Here is a 25,431-nt window from a genome sequence, read left to right on the forward strand (position 1 = left end):
GAGATTGTCCTCATTTCTTTTAATTCGTTTTTCTTTTATTCTCTCTGATTCATTTATTTCTACCATTCTATCTTCTAATTCACTAATCCTATCTTCTGCCTCTGTTATTCTACTATTTGTTGCCTCCAGAGTGTTTTTAATTTCATTTATTGCATTATTCATTGTATATTGACTCTTTTTTATTTCTTCTAGGTCCTTGTTAAACCTTTCTTGCATCTTCTCAATCCTTGTCTCCAAGCTATTTATCTGTGATTCCATTTTAATTTCTAGATTTTGGATCAATTTCACTATCATTATTCGGAATTCTTTATCAGGTAGATTCCCTATCTCTTCCTCTTTTGTTTGGTTTGGTGGGCATTTATCCTGTTCCTTTATCTGCTGGCTATTCCTCTGTCTCTTCATCTTGTTTAAATTGCTGAGTATGGGGTGTCCTTTCTGTATTCTAGCAGTTTGTGGAGTTCTCTTTATTGTGGCTATTCCTCACTGTGTGTGGGTTTGTACAGGTGGCTTGTCAAGGTTTCCTGGTTAGGGAAGCTTGTGTCAGTGTTCTGATGGGTGGAACTGTATTTCTTCTCTTTGTTCAGTCGCGCTGTGGGGAGGGAGGGAGGGATGCTGCAAGCAAATAACACTGGCTTGCGCTCGCAGTGCCTCAGCCACACTGGGTCTGCCCCCGCTCACTGCGCGTGTAGCCTCCCTGCCCACACTGCTCGGGCTCTAGGTTGTTCCGCCGGGAACAATCCAAGGCTGGCCCTGGGTTGCATGTACCTCCCAGGTCCAAGCCGCTCAGGTTCAGGCACTCGGGTAGTCCTCAGAGGCGCAGACTCAGTTGGGCCTGAGTATTGTGCTCTTCCCAGGTCCGAGCAGCTCAAGTGATGAGGTGTTTGGCGAGCGCCAATGCTGCGACTTATCGCCTCCCCGCCACTCGGTTATCTGGGCGCAAAACCGGCGCACCTTCTTAGGCAGATGTTAACCGTCCAGACCCCCAAGAAGTTTTAGTTAGCAAAGAAGCCTGCTTACAGTTTTATAGATAATGTCTCTCTGGGGCTGCGATTGCCCCCTTCCGGCTCTGGCTGCCTATCACCGGAGGGGGAAGGTCTGCAGCCGGCTATCTCTGTTCAATTCTTTGTTCCGTGCACGGGCCTGGCGGTCTTAGGTTGGGGCTGGCTTTTCGCGTAGTAGATATCCCACAGTCTGGTTTGTTAGCCCAAATTATTTCGCTCAGATAGTGCTCAGGGTATTCAGGCCAGATTCTTACTCTAAGCGATGCAGCCCGCGCTGCGCCTCCCTGCCCAGCCCCCGCTTGTTAATGGCGCCTGCAGGCGTCTGCGCTGCTTCTCCACTGGGGGAGTTACCGTAGGACTCGCAATCTTCGAGTTTTAATTGTTTATTTATTTTTTCTTCCTGTTATGTTGCCCTCTGTGCTTCCAAAGCTCGGCACAGATTCGGCAGTGAGAAGGTTTCCTGGTGTTTGGAAACTTCTCTCTTTTTAAGACTCCCTTCCCGGGACGGAGCTCCGTCCCTCCCTCTTTTGTCTCTTTTTTTGTCTTTTATATTTTTTCCTACCTCCTTTCGAAGAGTTGGATTGCTTTTCTGGGTGCCTGATGTCCTCTGCCGGCATTCAGAAGTTCAGACTGGGTGTTTTAAACACAGAAATATATTTTCTCACAATTCTGGAGGCTGATGGCAGAAACGGCGGCTGCAGGATCAGTAGCAGAAAGAGCAGCAGCAGTATGTATGCAACAAGCCAGGCTTTGCAAGGAAGGTGAGATTGCGCTCTCGCTCTCGCTTTCTCGCTTCCTCTCTTTATCTCTCTCTCTCTTACTCTCCTAAATCACTGTAGCAGCAAACTGCGTTGCATTGTTTCCCCTTTCAGTCACAAAAGGCCCTCCAAGCCGGGCAGCTAGGAGAGACACCACTTTCTTCCTGGAAGCGGCTGCCTCTCTTCTCAGAAACGCCTGGACCCCTCTCTATGGCTCCCTCCACGTTTACCCTTCAGATCCTGTCTAATTTTCTTGAAGAGATCTCTAGTCTTTCCCATTCTATTGTTTTCCTCTATTTCTTTGCATTCATCACTGAGGAAGGCTTTCTTCTCTCTCCTTGCTATTCTTTGGAACTCTGCATTCAAATGGGTATATCTTTCCTTTTCTTCTTTGCGTTGAGTTTCTCTTCTTTTCTCAGCTATTTGTAAGTCCTCTTCAGACAACCACTTTGCCTTTCTGCATTTATTTTTCTTGGGGATGGTCTTGATCACTGCCTCCTGTACAGTGCCACTAACCTCCGTCCATAGTTCTTCCAGCACTCTGTCTATCAGATCTAGTCCCTTGGATCTATTTCTCACTTCCACTGTACAATCATAACAGATTTGATTTAAGTCTGGACTGATGTTGAAGCTGAAACTCCAATACTTTGGCCACCTGATGTGAAGAGCTGACTCTTTTAAAAAGATCCTGATGCTGGGAAAGATTGAAGGCAGGAGGAGAAGGGGACGACAGAGGATGAGATGGTTGGATGGCATCACCAACTCAAAGGACATGAGTTTGGGTAAACTCCGGGAGTTGGTGATGGACAGGGAGGCTTGGTGTGTGGTGGTCTATGGGGTCACAAAGAGTCAGACACAACTGAGCGACTGAACTGAACTGAACTGAACATACCTGAATGGTCTAGTGGTTTTCCCTACTTTCTTCAATTTAAGTCTGAATTTGGCAATATGGAGTTCATGATCTGAGCCACAGTCAGCTCCTGGTCTTGTTTTTGCTGACTGTATAGAGCTTTTCCTTTAGCTGCAAAGAATATAATCAATCTCAGTTTGGCATTGCACATCTGGTGATGTCCATGTATAGAGTCTTCTCTTGTATTGTTGGAAGGGGTTGTTTGCTATGACCAGTGCATTGTCTTGGCAAAACTCCTTTGACCTTCTTTGTCTTGTACTCCAAGGCCAAATTTACCTGTTACTCCAGGTGTTTCTTGACTTCCTACTTTGCATTCCAGTCCCCTATAAATGAAAAGGACATCTTTTTTTGGTGTTAGTTCTAGAAGGTCTTGTAGGTCTTCATAGAACCATTTAACTTCAACTTGTTCAGCATTACTGGGAATGGTTTGCCTTGGAAAGAACAGAGGTCATTCTTTCATTTTTGAGATTGCATCCAAGTACTGCAATTCTGACTCTTTTTTTGACTATGATGGCTATTCCATTTCTTCTAAGGGATTCTTGTCCATAATAGTGGATATAATGGTCATCTGCATTAAATTCACCCATTCCAGTTCATTTTAGTTCGCTGATTCCTAAAATGCCAATGTTCACTCTTGCCATCTCCTGTTTGACTACTTCCAATTTGCCTTGATTCATGGACCTGACATTCCAGGTTCCTATTGCTCTTTACAGCATCGGACCTTGCTTCTATCACGTCACATCCACAGCTGGTTTTGCTTTGGCTCCATCTCTTCATTTTTTCTGGAGTTGTTTCCCCACTCTTCTCCAGTAGTGTATTTGGCAACTACCGATGCCTTGTCTAACTCAAAACTATGAGCCATGCTGTGTAGGGCCACCCAAGACAAATGGGTCATGGCAGAGAATTCTGACAAAAACGCGGTCCACTGGAGAAGGGAATGGCAATCCACTTCAGTATTCTTGCCTTGAGGACCCCATGAACAGTATGAACAGTATCACATAGTTAATGAGAAGCAGAACAGAGACTTGAGCCCGGGTCTATTGAACTTTGAAGTCGAAGGATTTAATCATTACATTATATTATATCCTGTGAGGTCATGACCCTCCAGCCATTCCAAAATTTAAAAAAAAAAATTATTTATTTATTGAGCTGCTCCAGGTCTTAGTTATGAGACTAGGGATCTTTAGCTGTAGCGTGTGGGATATAGTTCCCTGACTAGGGATTGAGCCCAGGGCCCCCTGTATTGGGAGCGTGGAGTCTTAACCACTGGAACACCAGGGCAATTCCCGAAATGGGTTCTTTAAGGCATCACGTCACCTATTCATTTATGAGTTTTTTTTATGCAGTCCTTTTGTGAGCATCTCTGAACACAGACTCCAAGGGTGTAATAAACGAATATTGCAATAAAGGAGTATGTGAGGGAAACCACAGGTGCCTGGGATCCTTCTCTGCATCTTACTGTATTGTACCATCATCACGTCAGCATCCAGCAACAGAATGCACAATCCCAATGGTGGAATGGAATTATTATGGTTGTATTGTGTTGACAGGCTACTCAGAGAAAGCAGAAAATGTTCATGTTAGAGGTGAGGCCAGAATTCCATTCATTCATTTGTTCAAGAAATGTTTACCAAGCACTTACTGTGTACTGGAGGTCTAGAAATAAATGGTGTGGCCTCCACCATCAAGGGGTGTGTAGAGGGGAACAGACCTAAAACTCAGCCTCGTGTGTGGGCTGTTTTCTGGTGCCATCAACACACCAAGAGGAACAAGGAATCCAATCTTGAACCTCAGAGAAGGGAGGGGGAATATTGGACATGCTTCCAAGAGGTTGGCTAGTGCTTCGGTTGTGTCTTGAGGAACAAGCAGAAGTGAGCTAGAATGATTCAAGGGGTGTCTGTGGAACATCCCCCTGGAGATGTTTAATAGATGATGGGAGTTTTCCAGTTTCAAAATCTTTCAGTCATTTGATGCGCAGAATTGAAATAGGACCACTGCACCAGTGCAGAGCTTCTGTCCATTCAGGTCCTCCCAAGGGCCACAGGGGGGCCCTTATATCTGGGCAGCATTTTTCCTGTTTACACGATGCTTTCGCACTGTCATCTCATTCTGTCCCTTTTGCTGCTGCTGCTAAGTCACTTCAGTCGTGTCCGACTCTGAGCGACCCCATAGACGGCAGCCCACCAGGCTCCCCCGTCCCTGGGATTCTCCAGGCAAGAACACTGGAGCGGGTTGCCATTTCCTTCTCCAATGCATGAAAGTGAAAAGTCAAAGCGAAGTTGCTCAGTCGTGTCCAACTCTTAAGCGACCCCCATGGACTGCAGCCTACCAGGCTCCTCCGCCCATGGGATTTTTCAGGCAAGAGTACTGGAGTGGGGTGCCATTGCCTTCTCTATGTCCCTTTTGAGACAGACACTATTATCCTCATTTTCTGGCTGAAGACAATGAATGAGTTGCCCGAGTTCCTGCAGCTCTGATAGGTGGGGCTGTGATTCAGATCTCACCTTCCCCTGCCAGGGCTCCTTCTCTGAACCACGCGGTCTCCCTCCAACTGGAGCATGAGCCTGCCAAGAAGCTCCAGGTTCCTGAAACACGCCCAGAGGAAAAGAGATGCTGAACGGGGCATTCATGGCTGCTGGGCAGGAGGAGCTGGGATGACGGTGGAGGATAAGCTGGGAGGGCCTGGTGAGGAGGCCAGCAGTGTCAGGGGAAAGAAGACAGAGATGGACCCCACAACTCAGAGAGCAGAGGGTCAATCAGAAGGCAGGAGGGCAGGACTGAGTGAGTGAGTGAAAGTTGCTCAGTTATGCCCAATTCTTTGCCACTTGGTGGACTGTAGCCCACCAGGCTCCTCTGTCCATGGGATTTTCCAGGGAAGAATACTTGAGTGGGTAGCTGTTCATGTCTCCAAGGGATCTTCCCAACCCAGGGATTGAACCTGGTGTGTAGCTTTAAGTCCAGTGCGCAAAGTGTGCGTGCATTGCTCCTGTTGGATCACAGGCCAGCTGCCCCTTGCTCACCAGGTAGGTCAGTCAGAATGAACCTCAGCCATAAAGGATCAGAGTGGCAGTCATGGTGCTGAGGTACTGGGTGCCCTGCAGGTGCCGTCCCAATGCAGCATGCGCCACGCAGGGCTGTGATTGCCTGCTACTTGTCTTCACTGCTCGAGCTCTCCAGTGATAGCAGTTGGTATGTTGTGGGCAAATGAATATTAAATTAGGCTTCCCAAGTGGCTCAATGGTAAAGAATCTTCCTGCCAATGCAGGAGACTCATGTTCAGTCCCTGGATTGGGAAGATGCCCTGGAGGAGGAAATGGTGACCCACTCCAGTATTCTTGCTGGAAAAATCCCATGGACAGAAGAGCCTGGTGAGCTGCAGTCCATAGGGTCAGTTGGACATGACTGAGCATACAACAAATATTAAGCTAATTACTAAAAGGCACACAGATCATGCTGAATTTTACCCCTGGCTAAGGTATAGGAGCAGTGGAGTCCAGGTTCGTATATTGATTCTGCTAAGTCACTTCAGTCATGTCCGACTCTGTGCGACCCCATAGATGGCAGCCCAGCAGGCTCCCCCATCCCTGGGATTCTCCAGGCAAGAACACTGGAGTGGGTTGCCATTTCCTTCTCCAATGCATGAAAGTGAAAAGTGAAAGTGAAGTCGCTCAGTCGTGTCCGACTCTTAGCGACCCCACAGACTGCAGCCTACCAGGCTCCTCCATCCATGGGATTTTTCCAGGCAAGAGTATTGGAGTGGGGTGCCATTGCCTTCTCTGATATTGATTCTACTTAACTTAATAAACACGTTATTGGCAGATCAGTGGTGTTTAGAACACAGAGGAGTGGACACATGGTCCCTGACTGCACAGAGCATCTGATTAGATCATCTGGACTAGAGAGTCTACACGGTTGAACAGGTTTACAAAGCACTGGTCGCTGGGTGTTGCCCTTTTCCTTAAGTGAGTGGGAAATAAGGAAATGTGCTCTTTCATGGCAACAGGACACATCTACAGTAGATAACTGTCCTCAATGCACAGCTGAACACAAATGCAGTACTGCCAAGCTGAGCACTGGCTAACTCCTAAAAGAGAGATACCCTGGTAATGAAGGAGTTCACTGATGCTGGCTTACAGCCAGATCCCTTTAAGGGATATCTTTTTATTTTTAAAGATCCCTCAAAAAATTGAAGAAAAAAGTCCTCAGGAGCCAAGGAATGAAGCCATGGCCGTATAATTATAGGCTGTGTAATTGACATTCTGGGGGCTTCTCTGAGGGCTCAGTGGTAAAGAATCCCCCTGCCAATACAGGAGATGCATGTTCGATCCCTAAGTCGGGAAGAGCCCCTGGAGGAGGAAATGGCAACCGACTCCAGTATTGTTGCCTGGAGAATCCCGTGGACAGAGGAGCCTGGCGGGCTACATGACTGAGCAACTAAACAGCAACTTCAAACAACATTTGACGTTTTAGGTGGGGAATACCCTCTGAAGCCATTCTGCCAAAGGGGGCTGCTCAGGTAAGGCTCCCAGGGATGTTGTAGCAAGATGCTCATTTCCCCTCTTTGAAGCCATGGGTGCACCTCCTTTCTTTGAGCCAGAGCATCCTCTCTGCTAAGGCTTCCTGGAGCTCCTCCTGGGGACTCCCTCGTGCACGAGGTGGTATGGATGTGTCCCAAAGCGGGAGGCAGCATCTGCTTCCCCTGGAGCCTCGTGAGCCGCCTCCCCCTCAAACTGACTCCGACCAGATATTTTATGACTATGCTGTGAAGAGAATGCTTTGCGAAACTCTCAGAGGCGCCAAGGAGCTGGAAAAAGCTGGTAAAGAAACTAAGGGGAGATCCGGGGGCTGCCTGCAGGGGTTTGCAGGGTTGTTGTGCAGAAGCAGGAGCAGGGCAGGAATCGAGGATTCCTAGATAGTTAGGTAGGAGAGGTAGGGAGAGGACCTCAGGAGCACCTCATCCAGTGGCCTCTCTGGACCCATGCAGGTACTGGGCTGGAGGGCTTGTCTGACACTGTAGGTTGAAAATGAATAGATAAGCTAATTGAGGCTTAATGTCCTTTTAAATGGGCTTCCCAGGTGGCGCTAGTGGTAAAGAACCCACCTGCCAATGCAGGAGACATAAGAGACACAGGTTCAATCCCCAGGTCAGGAAGATCCTCTGGAGAAGGAAATAACAGCCCACTCCAGTCTTCTTGCCTGAAAATTCCCATGGACAGAGAGCCTGGCGGGCTGTAGTTCATGGGTCATAAAGAGTCAGACACAACTCAGCAGCTAAACGACAACAACAGCAGCAGCGACATCACTTCACTCTCCCTGAAAATAAATTTACTTCCATCTATGCAACATGTAGTTATTAACCATCTAGTCCATCTAGGTGCCCAGATGGACTAGTCACTTCAACAGCAGTGACTGAGCTGGGGTTTAAGAGTGTCTTGGTGACTAGGGGGTAAAAACCCACACTGGATGGAGTGAGCTGGCATGCCTTCATCTCATTTCTTTGTTATTGATGAGGAGAAGGTGACAATCATGCATGTATTCATTAAATGGACATAGAAATTTGCATTTGACCCAAACTGACTTCTCCGTCACCTGTGGGGTACGTACACCAGGCTGTACATTCAGTCTTTATAAGCCTCCCTGACCAGCTTGGCTTAACGCTTCATTTGTTGGCTGATCACAACCTACCCTGTTCATCTCACGTTCAGAGTCCCAAGTGCCAGCTTACGCGTGATCATCGAGAAGCCAGGAGACTGCAGAAGTGGTTGTGAAACCACTGAAACAGAGGAATTGGAGGGAAGGCTGGTCTGGAGGGTAAGATGGGGGGCTTGGGGTTAGCAATTTTGCAGTTGAAAGACACTGAACTTTCCAGTTAGAAGTTCCAGCCTGGAATTGGAAATATGGGCCTGGCAGGAAGAGTCTGTCCTGGAGGCAGCTTCCCCATGCGGAAGCGAAGGTTGAAATCGTCAGTGAACAAAATATCGGAAGGAGGGAGCACTCAGAGAGAAGCTCGGGGGCTCCAGAGCTTCAGCATAGGAACACACATATTTATGGGGAGAAATAGCCTTCAGTTCAACTCAACACACTGGTACGCGAGTGCTTACTATGTGCCAGGTGCCACGTTAGATGCGGGCACAGTCACAGCCAGCTCAGAGACAGTTACAGGCTCCATTCTCGTGGAACTTACAGTCTAAACTCATTGAAAATATCAAAGATCCGGACACGCCAGAGGTGGAAGCCAGTCCACAGGCCACTCATTTCAACCTTCATCTGACGGCTTAGTGGTACCTCTGCTCCAGCCTGACCCCTCCCGGTGGGCTGCAGGCCTTCCCACTCTGGGGAGGCACTAAACCAGGCCCTCTGACAGCCCTTGGAGGCATGAGGACAGACAGACGGCACGCCCCACGCGTTCCACGCCACGGGTTTCCTGATCCTCTCCATCCTGCTGCTTCCCTCGGAGAGCCTCTTCTTGGCCATCCATCTTTTTTTTATTTTATTTTTTTAACATGGGCCATTTTTAAAGTCTATATTGAATATTGCTCCTGTTTTTTTTTTTTATGCTTTGGTTTTTTGGCCACAAAGTATGTGGGATGTTACCTCCCCAACCAGGGAGCGAACCTGCACCCCTGCATTGGAGGGGCAGTCTTGACCGCTGACGGCGAGGGAAGTTCGCCACTGTCCATCTCGAAGTGCTCGCCCAGGAAGGGTCTGCGGAGCTGTGGCTCTGGTCTGGCCAGTGAGGAAAGAGACAACTGCCTGGCATCGGATGCACATGACGGGCACACACTCCACTGATTCACTGGCTGCTTCCCAGCCACTGAATCCATCATTATCTCATCTGATAAGAAGAGTCAGACTCCCTTGTTCTATATCCTAAACTTCTCTTAGCAAACCCCCAGTTTCACTCACGTAATTTTCCTCATTAAACTCACCACCATCTTACATTGCTTTTACCCACTTCCCTTTTTCCCCATCCTCAATTTGGACCTTGTTTTGGAGGCAGGGAAGATGAAGATTTTGCAACTGGCTTATTTTTCCAATCTTCTGACTTCTCATTGTCCTTATTGTGTAATCCATCGCTTTAGGGAACCTCCTTAGCTTTACAGCAACCAAAAACGTGACTAGCCTACTCTCAACATCTTGTATCTGAAATACTATTAAATTTTAAAAGGACAGTATCCTTATGTAACCCAATCTAGAAGGTTCTAAAGGCCAGGAGCAGAAACAAAGCTGTGAATACAGAAGACGAATTTTCAAGTTGGTTAGCAATGGCAAACGTAAGAGAGAAGTCAAATTGTAATATTCCTGGGAAGGTCCAAAGAGTAGTTTCATCAGGATGGGTGGAGCAGAAGCCATACTCCTGGGGGTGAAGGCAAGAATAGGTGGAGAGAGACGGCCACCTGGACACACTGTGTGCGTGTGTGCACAATCATCGTGTTCAACTGTTTATGACTCCATGGACTATCATCTGCCAGGCTCCTCTGTCCATGGAATTTTCCAGGCAAGAATACCAGAGTGGGTTGCTGTTTCCTTCTCCACGGAATCTTCCTGACTCAGGGATGGAACCCAAGTCTCTTGGATCTCCTGCGTTGGCAGGCAGATTCTTTCCCACTGAGCCACCTGGGAAGCCCCTGAATGCACTGGAAATCCTTCATTGTGAACCCACTCCATCAATTCTGATTTCCAGGCACATATGAGTACAGACTTTAGAAGTAAGCTGGTCCTTCATGTGCTTGGAATTCTTGAAAGAGTCTGGATGAAATCCACAGTGCTTCCAGATAATAAAGGTGGTGTTACTTTTCATCACCAATTTGATTCTTGCTAAAGGAAAGCCATTTTAAAAAGAAAGGGGTGAGACAGAGGGAGCAACATAAATTCAATTACTTCTATCTCAGATTGGTGTCCTAAAACAGGCTCTGTTCTTTTATAAAAGAAGAGCAAGTGTTGTCTGAATCTAATTTCTTACTTGCTTGTGTGCTGCTATTCAGCTTACTCATAGTCTTTAACTATGGAGGAAAAGCAGTGAAAGAAAGGACAGGAAATTTCACCATGTGGCAGAAACTGTCAAATTGGTTATCCAAGCAAGAAGCTACATCTTTACACAACCACAGTCCTGGTCCTGCCATTTCACTTCCTTTGTAGAATGATTGGCCAGAAAAGACAAGACGGCACTGAGAATAAAGGCAGAAAGGAATTCTTTCATATTTTTGGACCCTAAATACCACCCTTAGTAATGATAATGAACATAAATAGGCTGACTATTAAAATAACGTTTCTGACTGTTTAGTGTATGATAACCTTTGTGTTAAGAACTGCACATGTTAGCTCATTTAATTTTCTATCTTTTTATTTTATTTTTTTATTGGGGCACAGTTGCTTTACATTGTTGTATTAGTTTGTGCTGTACAGGGAAGTGAATCAGCTCTAAGTATACATGTAGCCCCTCTTTTTTGGATTTCCTTCCCATTTAGGTCACCATGGAGCATTAAGTAGAGTTCCCTGTGCTCTACAGCAGGTGCTTAGTTAATTTTCACAACCCCACGAGGTCTATGTTATTGTACTTACCTACAGCTGAGAAAATGAGAGACCAAGCTAGAAAGCGATGGAACCAGACAGGGGACACTGGAGTCCGGATCCTCAGCATCACGTTAGGTTGTCTGTACATCACACTCCGTAAGCATGGAGTGCACACCCTCCGTGAGTGCCTGCTGAATAAAGGAAGAGTGGTCCAACCAGTCAAAGCTATGTTTTTACCAGTAGTTGTGTATGGATGTGAGAGCTGGACCATAAAGAAAGCTGAGGGCCGAAGAATTGATGCTTTTGAACTGTGGTGCTGGAGAAGACTCTTGAGAGCCCCTTGGACTGCAAAGAGATCCAACCAGTCCATCCTAAAGGAAATCAGTCCTGAATATTCATTGGAAGGAGCTGAAATTGAAGCTCCAATACTTTGGTCACCAGATGCAAAGGACCGACTCATTTGAAAAGACCCTGATGCTGGGAAAGATCAAAGGCAGGGGAAGGGGACGACAGAGGATAAGATGGTTGGATGGCATCACTGACTGGATGGACATGAGCTTGAACGAGCTCCGGGAGTTAGTGATGGACAGGGAGGCCTGGTGTGCTGCAGTTCATGGGGTCTCAAAGAGTCGGACACGACTGAGCGACTGAAATGAACTGAAATGGATGAATGTCAAGAACTGGCAAGCAGCTGGATATAGAACAAAGCTTAGACGTAGGTTCTATTAACCATACAAGCAAATTATATTGGTGAAATAATTAAGACACCAGTCAAAAACCCGGCAGGTGTATTATTTTGTGAATCAACTTGATAAGAGCATCCAAAACACTAATGGAAATGAAGCAAACCTGGTAACCAGTGATCTTTCATTATCAGACCAACTTCATGCGTGTGGTGGGAGGACCACAGTGGAAACACATGTTTTACAATCAAAGGGCAGGAAGGCAATAACTGACTCAGTGATTCTTTAAGAACTAATCTGGTAGAATTTTTTACAAAACTGGAAATACTCTATGTTTGCTTGTTCAACATGGTAACTACTAACCACGTGTGGCTGAAACGTGGCTACTGTGACTGAAAAACTGAATTTTAATGTTACAAATTTTAATTAATTTAAATTTAAATTGTCACACGAGGATAATTGCTATTATACTAGGCTGTGCAGAGATTGAGAATGCAATTTTCCTTTTGTAGAGCCGTGTTGTCCATTTAACAATGATGAAAAACTTGATGAATTACTTTAGCACCAAATCTGAGCTTGACAACCCCAGAATGCTCTCACTTCCACTGAAAGAGGTAGGGCAGCCTGTACACAAATGCTCGACTGAAACCTGAGTGCAAAGGGGGAAAGCAACGATTGCGAGCCATTCAAACATCATCTGAAATCCGGAAAAGGGCAGGATGAAGACCCTGAATTGGCTTATTAGGGAGACAGTCCTGGAAGCCAGGTGGGAACCACGGCCCGGAATTCAGCTGCTATTTGGTATCATTGTGGGCTTCCCAGGTGGTCCAGTGGTGAAGACTCCACCTGCCAATGCAGGAGACATCAGAGATGTGGATTTGATGGCTGGGTTGGAAAGATCCCCTGGAGGAGGAAATGGCAACCCATTCCAGTATTCTAGACTGAGAAATCCCATGGACAGAGGAGCCGGGCAGGCTACAGTCCAGGGGTCACAAAGATCAGACACGACTGAGCGACTAAGCACACACACTCCTATAAGAAGTGATGATTAGGACACAGACTCACACAGAGGAAAGATCACGTGAGAAGACAGGGAGAAGAGACCATCTATAAGACCAGGAGAGAAGCCTCAGAAGAAACCACCCCTGCTGACAGCTTGATCTCAAACTCCTAGCGTCCAGAACTGTGAAAAGATGCATTTCTGTTGTTTAAGCCCCTCAGCGTTTATTATGACCACCTGAGCCAACCAATACCCTCCCAGCTCGCCCCCAGCTTGTGTGTTCCTGCTGACCTTCTAGCACCTCGCCTCACCCACCCACACCCTCAGCCCTGACCTCGCTGGCTCCTGCAAGAATCATGGTCTCTGACTTTCTGTCTTTGCTCTGAGGACCCCCCTACATAAATTTTCCTCCCCTCCACCCTGGTCTAAGGATGCAGCTCGTGTCCCACATCCCCTGTAACCATATCATAAGGCACCCTGGATGAATGCTTTCTCTCTGCCCTGCATTTGATCCTCTTTCTCTAAATCCAGTCTCCTTTCCACCTCTCCTTCTCAACTCTATTGGAGGGGTGAGCAGCCCAGCACCTCGGTAAAATATTCATTTCTCAGCCTCTCTCTCAACAGGTGGTCATGTGGTACTGGCTGGTGAGATGCTAGTGGAAGTTGTTGGGTGGCATTCAAGAAGAAAGCCCTAAAATGGGCTGTAACAACAATAGCAGCAAAAATGGAGCACATGGTTCTGGAGGAAACGAGCCTGAGATCAAGGTGTGGGCAGGGTCGGGGTCTCCCGAGGCCTCTCTCCTTGACCTGCCAATGGTTCCCACTTGCTGTGTCCTCACATGGGGCTTTCTTGATGATTTTCTGGAATTGAGACCAAAAGCAAAGGCAACAAAAGCAAAAAATAAAGAGGTGGGACCACCTCAAACCAAAAAGCTCTGCACAGCAAAGAAAGCCATCAACAAAATGAAAAGGCAACCTATGGAATGGAACATAATGTTTGCAAAGCACGTATCTGATAAGAAGCCAGTGCCCAAAATACAGAAGGAACTCAATAGCAAAAGAAGAAAAAAAAAAAAAAACCCAAAACACAACACCCACAAATATCAACAATCCAATTTAAAAATGGGCAAAGACAAAGTCACCCCAAAACCATAGACATCTCATAACTTATTACTGGACACTTCATTGCACTCCAGAGAGAAGAAATACAGCTCCACCCACCAGAACACCGACACAAGCTTCCCTAACTAAGAAACCTTGACAAGCCACCTGTACAAACCCACACACAGCGAGGAAACGCCACAATAAAGAGAACTCCACAAACTGCCAGAATACAGAGAGGACACCCCGAAGTCAGCAATTTAAACAAGATGAAGAGACAGAGGAATACCCAGCAGATAAAGGAACAGGATAAATGCCCACCAAACCAAACAAAAGAGGAAGAGATAGGGAATCTATCTGATAAAGAATTCCGAATAATGTTAGTGAAATTGATCCAAAATCTTGAAATCAAAATGGAATCACAGATAAATAGCCTGGAGACAAGGATTGAGAAGATGCAAGAAAGGTTTAACAAGGACCTAGAAGAAATAAAAGAGTCAATATATAATGAATAATGCAATAAATGAAATTAAAAACACTCTGGAGGCAACAAATAGTAGAATAACAGAGGCAGAAGATAGAATTAGTGAATTAGAAGATAGAATGGTAGAAATAAATGAATCAGAGAGGAAAAAAGAAAAACGAATTAAAAGAAACGAGGACAATCTCAGAGACCTCCAGGACAATATTAAACGCTACAACATTTGAATCATAGGGGTCCCAGAAGAAGAAGACAAAAAGAAAGACCATGAGAAAATACTTGAGGAGATAATAGTTGAAAACTTCCCTAAAATGGGGAGGAAATAATCACTCAAGTCCAAGAAACCCAGAGAGTCCCAAACAGGATAAACCCAAGACAAAACACCCCAAGACACATATTAATCAAATTAACAAAGATCAAACACAAAGAACAAATATTAAAAGCAGCAAGGGAAAAACAACAAATAACACACAAGGGAATTCCCATAAGGATAACAGCTGATCTTTCAATAGAAACTCTTCAAGCCAGGAGGGAATGGCAAGACATACTTAAAGTGATGAAAGAAAATAAGCTACAGCCCAGATTATTGTACCCAGCAAGGATTTCATTCAAATATGAAGGAGAAATCAAAAGCTTTACAGACAAGCAAAAGCTGAGAGAATTCAGCACCACCAAACCAGCTCTCCAACAAATACTAAACGATATTCTCTAGATAGGAAACACAAAAACGGTGTATAAATTCGAACCCAAAACAATAAAGTAAATGGCAACGGGATCATACTTATCAGTAATTACCTTAAATGTAAATGGGTTGAATGCCCCAACCAAAAGACAAAGACTGGCAGAATGGATACAAAAACACGACCCCTACATATGTTGTCTACAAGAGACCCACCTCAAAACAGGGGATGCATACGACTGAAAGTGAAGGGCTGGAAAAAGATTTTCCATGCAAATAGGGACCAAAAGAAAGCAGGAGTAGCAATACTCATATCAGATAAAATAGACTTTAAAACAAAGGCTGTGAAAAGAGACAAAGATGGTCACTACATAATGATCAAAGGATCAATCCAAGAAGAAGATATAACAATTATAAATATATATGCACCCAACATGGGAGCACAGCAATATGTAAGACAAATGCTAACAAGTATGAAAGGAGAAATTAACAATAACACAATAATAGTGGGAGACTTTAATACCCCACTCACACCTATGGATAGATCAACTAAACAGAAAATTAACAAGGAAACACAAACTTTAAATGATACAATAGACCAGTTAGACCTAATTGATATCTATAGGACATTTCATCCCAAAACAATGAATTTCACCTTTTTCTCAAGTGCACATGGAACCTTCTCCAGGATAGATCACATCCTGGGCCATAAATCTATCCTTGGTAAATTCAAAAAAATAGAAATCATTCCAAGCATCTTCTCTGACCACAATGCAGTAAGATTAGATCTCAATTACAGAAGAAAAACTATTAAAAATTCCAACATATGGAGGCTGAACAACACACTGCTGAATAACCAACAAATCACAGAAGAAATCAAAAAAGAAATAAAAATTTGCATAGAAATGAATGAAAATGAAAACACAACAACCCAAAACCTGTGGGATACTGTAAAAGCAGTCCTAAGGGGAAAGTTCATAGCAATACAGACATACCTCAAGAAACAAGAAAAAAGTCAAATAAATAACCTAACTCTATACCTAAAGCAACTAGAAAAGGAAGAAATGAAGAACCCCAGGGTTAGTAGAAGGAAAGAAATCTTAAAAATTAAGGCAGAAATAAATGCAAAAAAAAAAAAAAAAAAAAAGAGAGACCATAGCAAAAATCAACAAAGCCAAAAGCTGGTTCTTTGAAAGGATAAATAAAATTGACAAACCATTACCCACACTCATCAAGAAACAAAGGGAGAAAAATCAAATCAATAAAATTAGAAATGAAAATGGAGAAATCACAACAGACAACACAGAAATACAAAGGATCATAAGAGACTACTATCAACAATTATATGCCAATAAAATGGACTACGTGGAAGAAATAGACAAATTCTTAGAAAAGTACAACTTTCCAAAACTGGACCAGGAAGAAACAGAAAATCTTAACAGACCCATCACAAGCACAGAAATTGAAACTGTAATCAAAAATCTTCCAGCAAACAAAAGCCCAGGTCCAGATGGCTTCACAGCTGAATTCTACCAAAAATTTAGAGACGAGCTAACACCTATCCTACTCAAACTCTTCCAGAAAATTGCAGAGGAAGGTAAACTTCCAAACTCATTCTATGAAGCCACCATTACCCTAATACCAAAACCTGACAAAGATCCCACAAAAAAAGAAAACTACAGGCCAATATCACTGATGAACACAGATGCAAAAATCCTTAACAAAATTCTAGCAATCAGAATCCAACAACACATTAGAAAGATCATACACCATGACCAAGTGGGCTTTATCCCAGGGATGCAAGGATTCTTCAATATCCACAAATCAATCAATGTAATACACCACATTAACAAATTGAAAAATAAAAACCATATGATTATCTCAATAGATGCAGAGAAAGCCTTTGACAAAATTCAACATCCATTTATGATAAAAACTCTCCAGAAAGCAGGAATAGAAGGAACATACCTCAACATAATAAAAGCTATATATGACAAACCCACAGCAAACATTATCCTCAATGGTGAAAAATTGAAAGCATTTCCTCTAAAGTCAGGAACAAGACAAGGGTGCCCACTTTCACCATTACTATTCAACATAGTTTTGGAAGTTTTGGCCACAGCAATCAGAGCAGAAGAAGAAATAAAGGGAATCCAAATTGGAAAAGAAGAAGTAAAACTCTCACTATTTGCAGATGACATGATCCTCTACATAGAAAACCCTAAAGACTCCACCAGAAAATTACTAGAACTAATCAATGATTATAGTAAAGTTGCAGGATATAAAATCAACACACAGAAATCCCTTGCATTCCTATGCACTAATAATGAGAAAACAGAAAGAGAAATTAAGGAAACAATTCCATTCACCATCGCAATGGAAAGAATAAAATACTTAGGAATATATCTACTTAAAGAAACTAAAGACCTATATATAGAAAACTATAAAACACTGGTGAAAGAAATCAAAGAGGACACTAATAGATGGAGAAATATACCATGTTCATGGATTGGAAGAATCAATATAGTGAAAATGAGTATACTACCCAAAGCAATTTATAGATTCAATGCAATCCCTGTCAAGCTACCAACGATATTCTTCACAGAGCTAGAACAAATAAATTCACAATTTGTATGGAAATACAAAAAACCTCGAATAGCCAAAGCTATCTTGAGAAAGAAGAATGGAACTGGAGTAATCAACCTACCTGACTTCAGGCTCTACTACAAAGCCACAGTCATCGAGACAGTATGGTACTGGCACAAAGACAGAAATATAGATCAATGCAACAAAATAGAAAGCCCAGAGATAAATCCACGCACATATGGACACCTTATCTTTGACAAAGGAGGCAAGAATATACAATGGAGAAAAGATAATCTCTTTAACAAGTGGTGCTGGGAAAACCGGTCAGCCACTTGTAAAAGAATGAAACTAGAACACTTTCTAACACCATACACAAAAATAAACTAAAAATGGATTAAAGATCTCTGTAAAGATCAAACGTAAGACCAGAAACTATAAAACTCCTAGAGGAGAACATAGGCAAAACACTCTCTGACATACATCACAGCAGGATCCTCTATGACCCACCTCCAAGAATATTGGAAATAAAAGCAAAAATAAACAAATGGGACCTAATTAAACTTAAAAGCTTCTGCACAACAAAGGAAACTATAAGCAAGGTGAAAAGACAGCCTTCAGAATGGGAGAAAATAATAGCAAATGAAGCAACTGAGAAACAACTAATCTCAAAAATATACAAGCAACTCCTACAGCTCAATTCCAGAAAAATAAATGACTCAATCAAAAAATGGGCCAAAGAACCAAATAGACATTTCTCCAAAGAAGACATACAGATGGCTAACAAACACATGAAAAGATACTCAACATCACTCATTATCAGAGAAATGCAAATCAAAACCACTATGAGGTACCATTTCACGCCAGTCAGAATGGCTGTGATCCAAAAGTCTACAAGCAATAAATGCTGGAGAGGGTGTGGAGAAAAGGGAACCCTATTACACTATTGGTGGGAATGCAAACTAGTATAGCCACTATGAAGAACAGTGTGGAGATTCCTTAAAAAACTGGAAATAGAACTGCCTTATGATCCAGCAATCCCACTGCTAGGCATACACATTGAGGAAACCAGAAGGGAAAGGGACACGGGTACCCCAGTGTTCATCGCAGCACTGTTTAAAATAGCCAGGACATGGAAGCAACCTAGATGCCCATCAACAGATGAATGGATAAGAAAGCTGTGGTACATATACACAATGGAGTATTACTCAGCCATTAAAAAGAATACATTTGAATCAGTTCTAATAAGGTGGATGAAACTGGAGCCTAGTATACAGTGAAGTAAGCCAGAAAGAAAAACACCAATACAGTATACTAATGCATATATATGGAATTTAGAAAGATGGTAACAATAACCCTGTGTATGAGACAGCAAAAGAGACACTGATGTATAGAACAGTCTTATGGACTCTGTGGGAGAGGGAGAGGCTGGGGAGATTTGGGAGAATGGCATTGAAACATGTATAATATCATGTATGAAACGAGTCGCCAGTCCAGGTTCGATGCACGATACTGGATGCTTGGGGCTGGTGCAAGGGATGACCCAGAGGGAGGGTATGGGGAGGGAGGAGGGAGGAGGGTTCAGGAAGGGGAACACATGTATACCTGTGGCGGATTCATTTCGATATTTGGCAAAACCAATACAATATTGTAAAGTTTAAAAAATAAAATAAAATTTAAAAATAATGGGCAAAGAACCTGACTGGACATATTTCTAAAGAAGTCATATGGACAACGGACAAGTATAAGAAAAGGTGCAAGACATCACTGATCATCAGAGAACCGCAAATCAAAACCACGGTGAGGTGTCACTTTACACCCGCTAGAATGCGATCATCAGAGACAGGCAATAACACATTCTGGGGAAGATGTGAAGAAAGACGGAATCCTCGTAATCTGATAGAAAGAAGGTAAACTGGTACAACCATTTTGGAAAGCCGGATGGAAATCCCTCAATGAATTAAAAATAGAACAAATACGTGATCTATCAATCCCATTCCTGGCGTGTATCCAGAGAGAATAAAAGTCACTGTTTCAAAGAGATAGCTGCAGTCCCGCATTCATTACAGCATTATTCACAAAGGTTTGGAAGCCACCTAAGGCTCTGTTAACAGATGAATGGATAAAACATGGTGTGAGTACACAAGGGAATAGTATTCAGCTTTTTAAACTGGAATATAATTGCTTTACACTGCTGTGTTGGCTTCCGCTGTACGACAGTGTGAATCAGTCATGTGTGTGCACGTGTCCCCTCCCTCGAGGGCCTCCCTCCCACCCCATCCCACCTCCCCAGGTCATTGCAGATCGCCGAGCAGAGCTCCCTGTGCTGTACAAGCAGGTTCCAGCTAGTCACCTATTTCACACAAGGTAATGTATATTCCAGAAGATTTTGTTTTGGGCAGCAACGTGGATGAACCTGGAAAGTATTATGCTAAGTGAAATAAGCCAAAGACAAACGCTGTTATACATGGAACCTAATACGAAGTCTAATATAAAGTAACAAAGAGGAGAATTTGGTGGTGCCCGGCCCGGGAGTGGGAGCAGTAGGGAGGTTGGTAAAAGGGGACAGACTTTCCCTTAAGGCAGCAAGTTCTCTATCCACTCGTCTGTTGATGGATATCTAGGTTGCTTCCATGTCCTGGCCATTGTAAATAGTGCTGCAATGAACATCCGGGTACACGTGTCTTTTGAGATTGTGGTTTTTTCTGAGCACATGCTTGGTAGCAGGGTTGCTAAGTTGTATTGGGGAGAGGAGGGCAGCTCTAGAGGCAGGGGATGTATGTATGACTACGGCCGATTTGCCTTTCTGTACAGCAAAACCCAACACGTTGTAAAAATGAAAAACAAACCAAAAAAAGAAAGAATAAGTTCTGAGAATCCAAAGTATTAGCACAGATACTCTAACTATAGACTGTAATGTAAAATGAAAATTTGCTAAAAGAGTGGAACTTATGTGTTCCCTCATACACACAAAGTTAAATATGTGAGGTGATGGATGTGTTAATGAAATGTTGAAATGTTGAGAATCCTTGCATAATGTATACATATAGCAAATAATCAAACTGTACATTTAAGGGTATGTACAATTTTATTTGTGCATTGGAAGTCAATAAAACTGAAAAAAATAACATTGTGCTCTGTAACAGCTGACTTAAATATAAAACATATTTAACAAACAGAATAAAAAAGAATTAGGAAAGAAAGAGCAAACTAAATTTGTGGCTGTTTATCTTTGAACTTGGTTTAAACCACAGAAAACTCGTCCCACAGATAAGATACTCCTTTTTCAAGGGGTGGCCCCTGCAGTGAAATAGCTGTGTAGGTGGCATTTACACCTGCAATTCCTGTTTTATAAGGGAAATAAATTTGCCTGTTATGTGAGAAACAGTGGAAAATGAGCAGTTTTTACGGCATGCTGAGATCTCACCTTGAAGTCACGAAGGATAATGGCTCATAAAGCTCTGGAGAGGGAGAGACGAAGTAGCAGCCAGCCCTCTCCCGATGTGCTGGGCTGGGAAACACCTGAGACCGTGGATGTCATGGCACCTGTGATGGCTTTCTCAGCATAGGTCATGAGACAGTGGCTGCCTTTGGTGATGAAACATGAGAGAACTTTCTGGGTCCTTTGGCTCATGTGAAGGGGACATTATCTATTTAACTTGGCTCTTTTTGGACATTTGTTGAGGGGAGAAGTTGAAGCCAACAACATTTACACATGTCTCCTTGCTTCTCTGAGAGCTCAGTTGGTAAAGAATCGCCTGCAACGCAGGACACCCCAATTCAATTCCTGGGTTGGATAGACCCGCTGGAGAAGGGATAGGTTACCCCCTCCAGTAGTCTTGGGCTTCCCCTGTGGCTCAGCTAGTAAAAAAAATCTGCCTGCAATGTGGGAGACCTGGGGTCGATCTCTGGGTTGGGGAAGATCCCCTGGAGAAGGGAAAGGCTGCCCACTGCAGTATTCTGGCCTGGAGAATTCCATGGACTGTGTAGTCCATGGGGTCACAAAGAGTCGGCCGCGACTAGGGACTTTCCCTCTCGCTTTGCTTCTGCCTTGAGGAAAGCCGTAATCTCAGGTTCACGACTGCCCCAAAGCCATCCGGTCCTCGCATTCCCACAGTAGCAGGCGTGGGCATTGGTCATCTTGAGCTGGGCTTCATCGTGACTCCAGCGCGCACCAGCTTGGATAGCGCCATCTCCGTCCTGTCTCACCAGCCCTTGGAGCAGTCACATCCCTCTGCTGTCGCTGGTCTCTGCATGCCTCAACAGCCCTGTCCACAGCTAGGGACGCAGTCCTTCATTTTAGTTCCTTCGTTGGAGCCATCTGGGTCAAATTCTGTCTCCTGATGAGACTATAGGAGATATGCCAATAAAGTCAGTTTCTGAGAACAGGAGCCTACTTTTTTGTTTCCTTTTATTTTGCTTTTAAATTGTGGTAAAATACTATTATTATTTAGTCGTTCAGTCATGTCCTATTCTTTGCAACCCCATGGACTATAGCCCTCCAGGCTCCTCTGTCCATGGGATTCTCCAGGCAAGAATACTGGAGTGGGTTGCCATTTCCTTCTCCAGGGGATCTTCTCGACCTAGGGATCAAACCCACGTCTCTGTCTCCAACATTGGCAGGTGGATTTTTTACTGACTGAGCCACCAATGAAGCCCCATTGTTCTATTTGTTAATATGACCTAGTAGAGGAGAATATAATTCTTTTACCACTCCCAAGAACTAGATAAGGTAACCAGGGAGTTGTTATAAGACCAGGTTCCTAATGCTCGCTGTGCTGCTTACCTGTGTTAACCTGAAGCGAGTTGCCTGGTTTCTCTGGCATTTCTTCATCTGTGAAATGGATAATTACATACATGATCACTCAGCCCTCTAGACCTTATACATCAAACATTTTGTAGGTCACTTACATCCATCTGCTAAGGCAATGATTCTCAACTTGGGGGTGATTTTACTCCCAGGAAACAGCTGGCAATGTCTGGAGATGGTTTTGGTTGTTCAACCTGGGGGAGGGGTTGCCACGGAGCAGGTAGAGACCATGGATGCTAATAAACAGCCTTCAGTGAGCAAGACGGCCCCCACAATAAAGAACTATCCAACGCCAAGTGTCAGTATGGCCAAGAAAGAGAAACCCTGTTCAAGGGGGAGAAACCAGTACTCCACAGAGAATAACGCTGTCTTTTTCCTTGTATAAGTCTGACTGGGGGAAGTTACGGTGGGTCCCATGCCATGATATACAGAGGAGTACCAGCATGTCAGGAATAGCATGTCGATATGCTTGTCCCCCCGTGTAGAGTGTACACTATTAAAATGAACTACCATTTCTCAATAGGTTTCATTTAAGATGCTGAGAAGAACTCTAATTGAATGTACCATCTGGAAACATTGAACTCCATGGCGAGAGCAGTGGGATCAATTTACATCCTCCTCCACACCCCCACTGGGTAAGTCTGAGTGTGAAATGCCTCCTCTATAGTTATCAGGCCGAGTCTTCTGAAACACGTTTCTATGAAGAAGATTAGAGTGCTACTTCTGTGGCAGGAACACCACTCCTCTGATCATCTTAGTGTTCTACGTCGTATTTTAAGGGAAACTGAAGGACAGACGGTAACGCTGAGGTCACATTGCAAAGGCAGTGGTGGGCCTGGGATTAGGGATTGGCTCTGTTGGTTCTTGGCTCCAGGTGGACCCATCTGCACCTCTTGCCCATCGCCAACGTTTCTAGCATATGCACGTGTTCCTTATAAGCGGTGCCTCCTCAAGATAGGCTGGTGCAAATCCTACGTGGGAGGTTTCAATGACATCACGTGTCAGAAATCACCTTGTGTCTGGTAGATGCTCAGGAAACATTTGTGCTCTTTGAAAGGAGCCTGCCGATGCTGAGTGGCAGTGGTGGGGAGATCTTGAAATTAAATGCCACCTCCACGTTGCTCTGTCTCCTCAGCCTGTCTCCAAAATGGAAGGAGGTGGTCACTGACAGTTGAGGAGGTTTGTTCTGTCTCAGTTGGGAAGGGTTTCATGTTTGGCTACTCTGGGGGAGTAAGACAAGTGACAGCCAACTGCCTGTTTCAACGCTCCAGTGATCGTGAGGACCAATTGCTTTGCTAACAAGAATGAGACTTTACCCAGACTTGCTGGGTGGATGGACACATTCAGTCTTCTGCATGCACAGCTCACTCCTGGTCCTGCGTCTGGATGTGCGTTCTGAAGAGGCACTGGGTCAGGGCACCAGTGTGGGATGTTCCTTCTGCCACAGAGAGCCCACGGGCTGGTTTCAGCCCTTTCCATTTTTTTACTATTCATTTCTAGCCTCTTTTCTGTATCCTTCTAGCTCCAGAGTTGTTTTTTATTTTTTTCCCCCAAATTTAAAATAAGTTTACTCCAAGTAGGATAACTCCTGAGAGGCCATGTGAAAATCCAGTTCTATTCTTGCCTGCTGATGGAAGGAAACAAGATTTTGAAGGAAGGTTAGAAAAAAAATAAAAAGAGAGAAGAGAAAGCAACTAGCATGGAATTTGAAAACATCTTCATTTCCTCAGTTTGGTTCTGGATGGATGGCCCAGCCATTCTGCTGACAGCACTTTTACAGGCAAGACCTCTGCTTTTCTTTTTATTTTGGTTTGTTTTTCACTTGTTTGTTTCTGGCTGCCCTGGGTCCTCACTGTGGCGCACAGGCCTTCTCTGATGATGGCGAGCGGGAGCTGCTCCCCAGGTGCAGCGCACAGGCCTCTTGCTGTGCTGTCCTCTCATGCTGCGGGCTCGAGGTGCACAGGTGTCAGCAGTCACAGCGTACGCACTTAGCGGCCCTGCAGCGTGCAGGTTCTTCATCCCCAGACCAGGGATCGAACCCATGTCCCCTACATTGGCAGGCGAATTCTTAACCAGTGAACCACTGAACCAGCAGGGAAGTCCCCAGGCAAAGCTTTTGTTGTTGGATTGATTTCAAGAAGAGCCCCCAGTGTTTCATAAAAGCAAAGCTAATTTCTAAAGAAGTAGCTGTGGCATTGCTTTTCTTGCAGATTGATTTTTACAGGTTGCTCAAATATCGATACCAACTCATTGTCAATACATATGAAATCCACCATATGATCCTAGTCACCAGTTGATATGCTAGTATAAGTAAATGCTCTGCAAGGCGTTGACTTGAACAGCCTTCCTGTGTGACAGGGAGAGCAGACTGAGTTTAATCTACCTTTCAGGTAAGCTCAGCTCAGTTCAGCTCAGTTGCTCAGTCGTGTGACCCCACGGACTGCAGCATGCCAGGCTTTCCCGTCCATCACCAGCTCCCAGAGCTTGCTCAAACCCATGTCCATAGAGTCAGTGACGCCATCCAACCATCTCATCCTCTGTTGTCCCCTTCTCCTCCTGCCTTCAGTCTTTCCCAGCATCAGGGTCTTTTCCAGTGAGTCAGTTTTTTGCATCAGGTGGCCAAAGTATTGGAGCTTCAGCTTCAGCATCAGTCCTTCCAATGAGTATTCAGGACTGACTTCCCTTAGGACTGACTGGTTTGATCTCCTTGCAGTCCAAGGGACTCTCAAGAGTCTTCTCCAACACCACGGTTCAAAAGCATCAATTCTTCAGTGTGCAGTTTTCTTTATGGTCCAACTCTCACATCCATACATGACTACTGGAAAAACCATAGCTTTGAATAGATGGATCTTTGTTGGCAAAGTAATGTTTCTGCTTTTTAATATGCTGTCTAGGTTACCCCTCACCCAGA

The sequence above is a fragment of the Bos grunniens genome, chromosome 23, assembly GCF_055505025.1.
Source record: "Bos grunniens cultivar Pamir isolate PY7600 chromosome 23, Bosgru_T2T1.0, whole genome shotgun sequence".
Taxonomy (NCBI): Eukaryota; Metazoa; Chordata; class Mammalia; order Artiodactyla; family Bovidae; genus Bos; species Bos grunniens.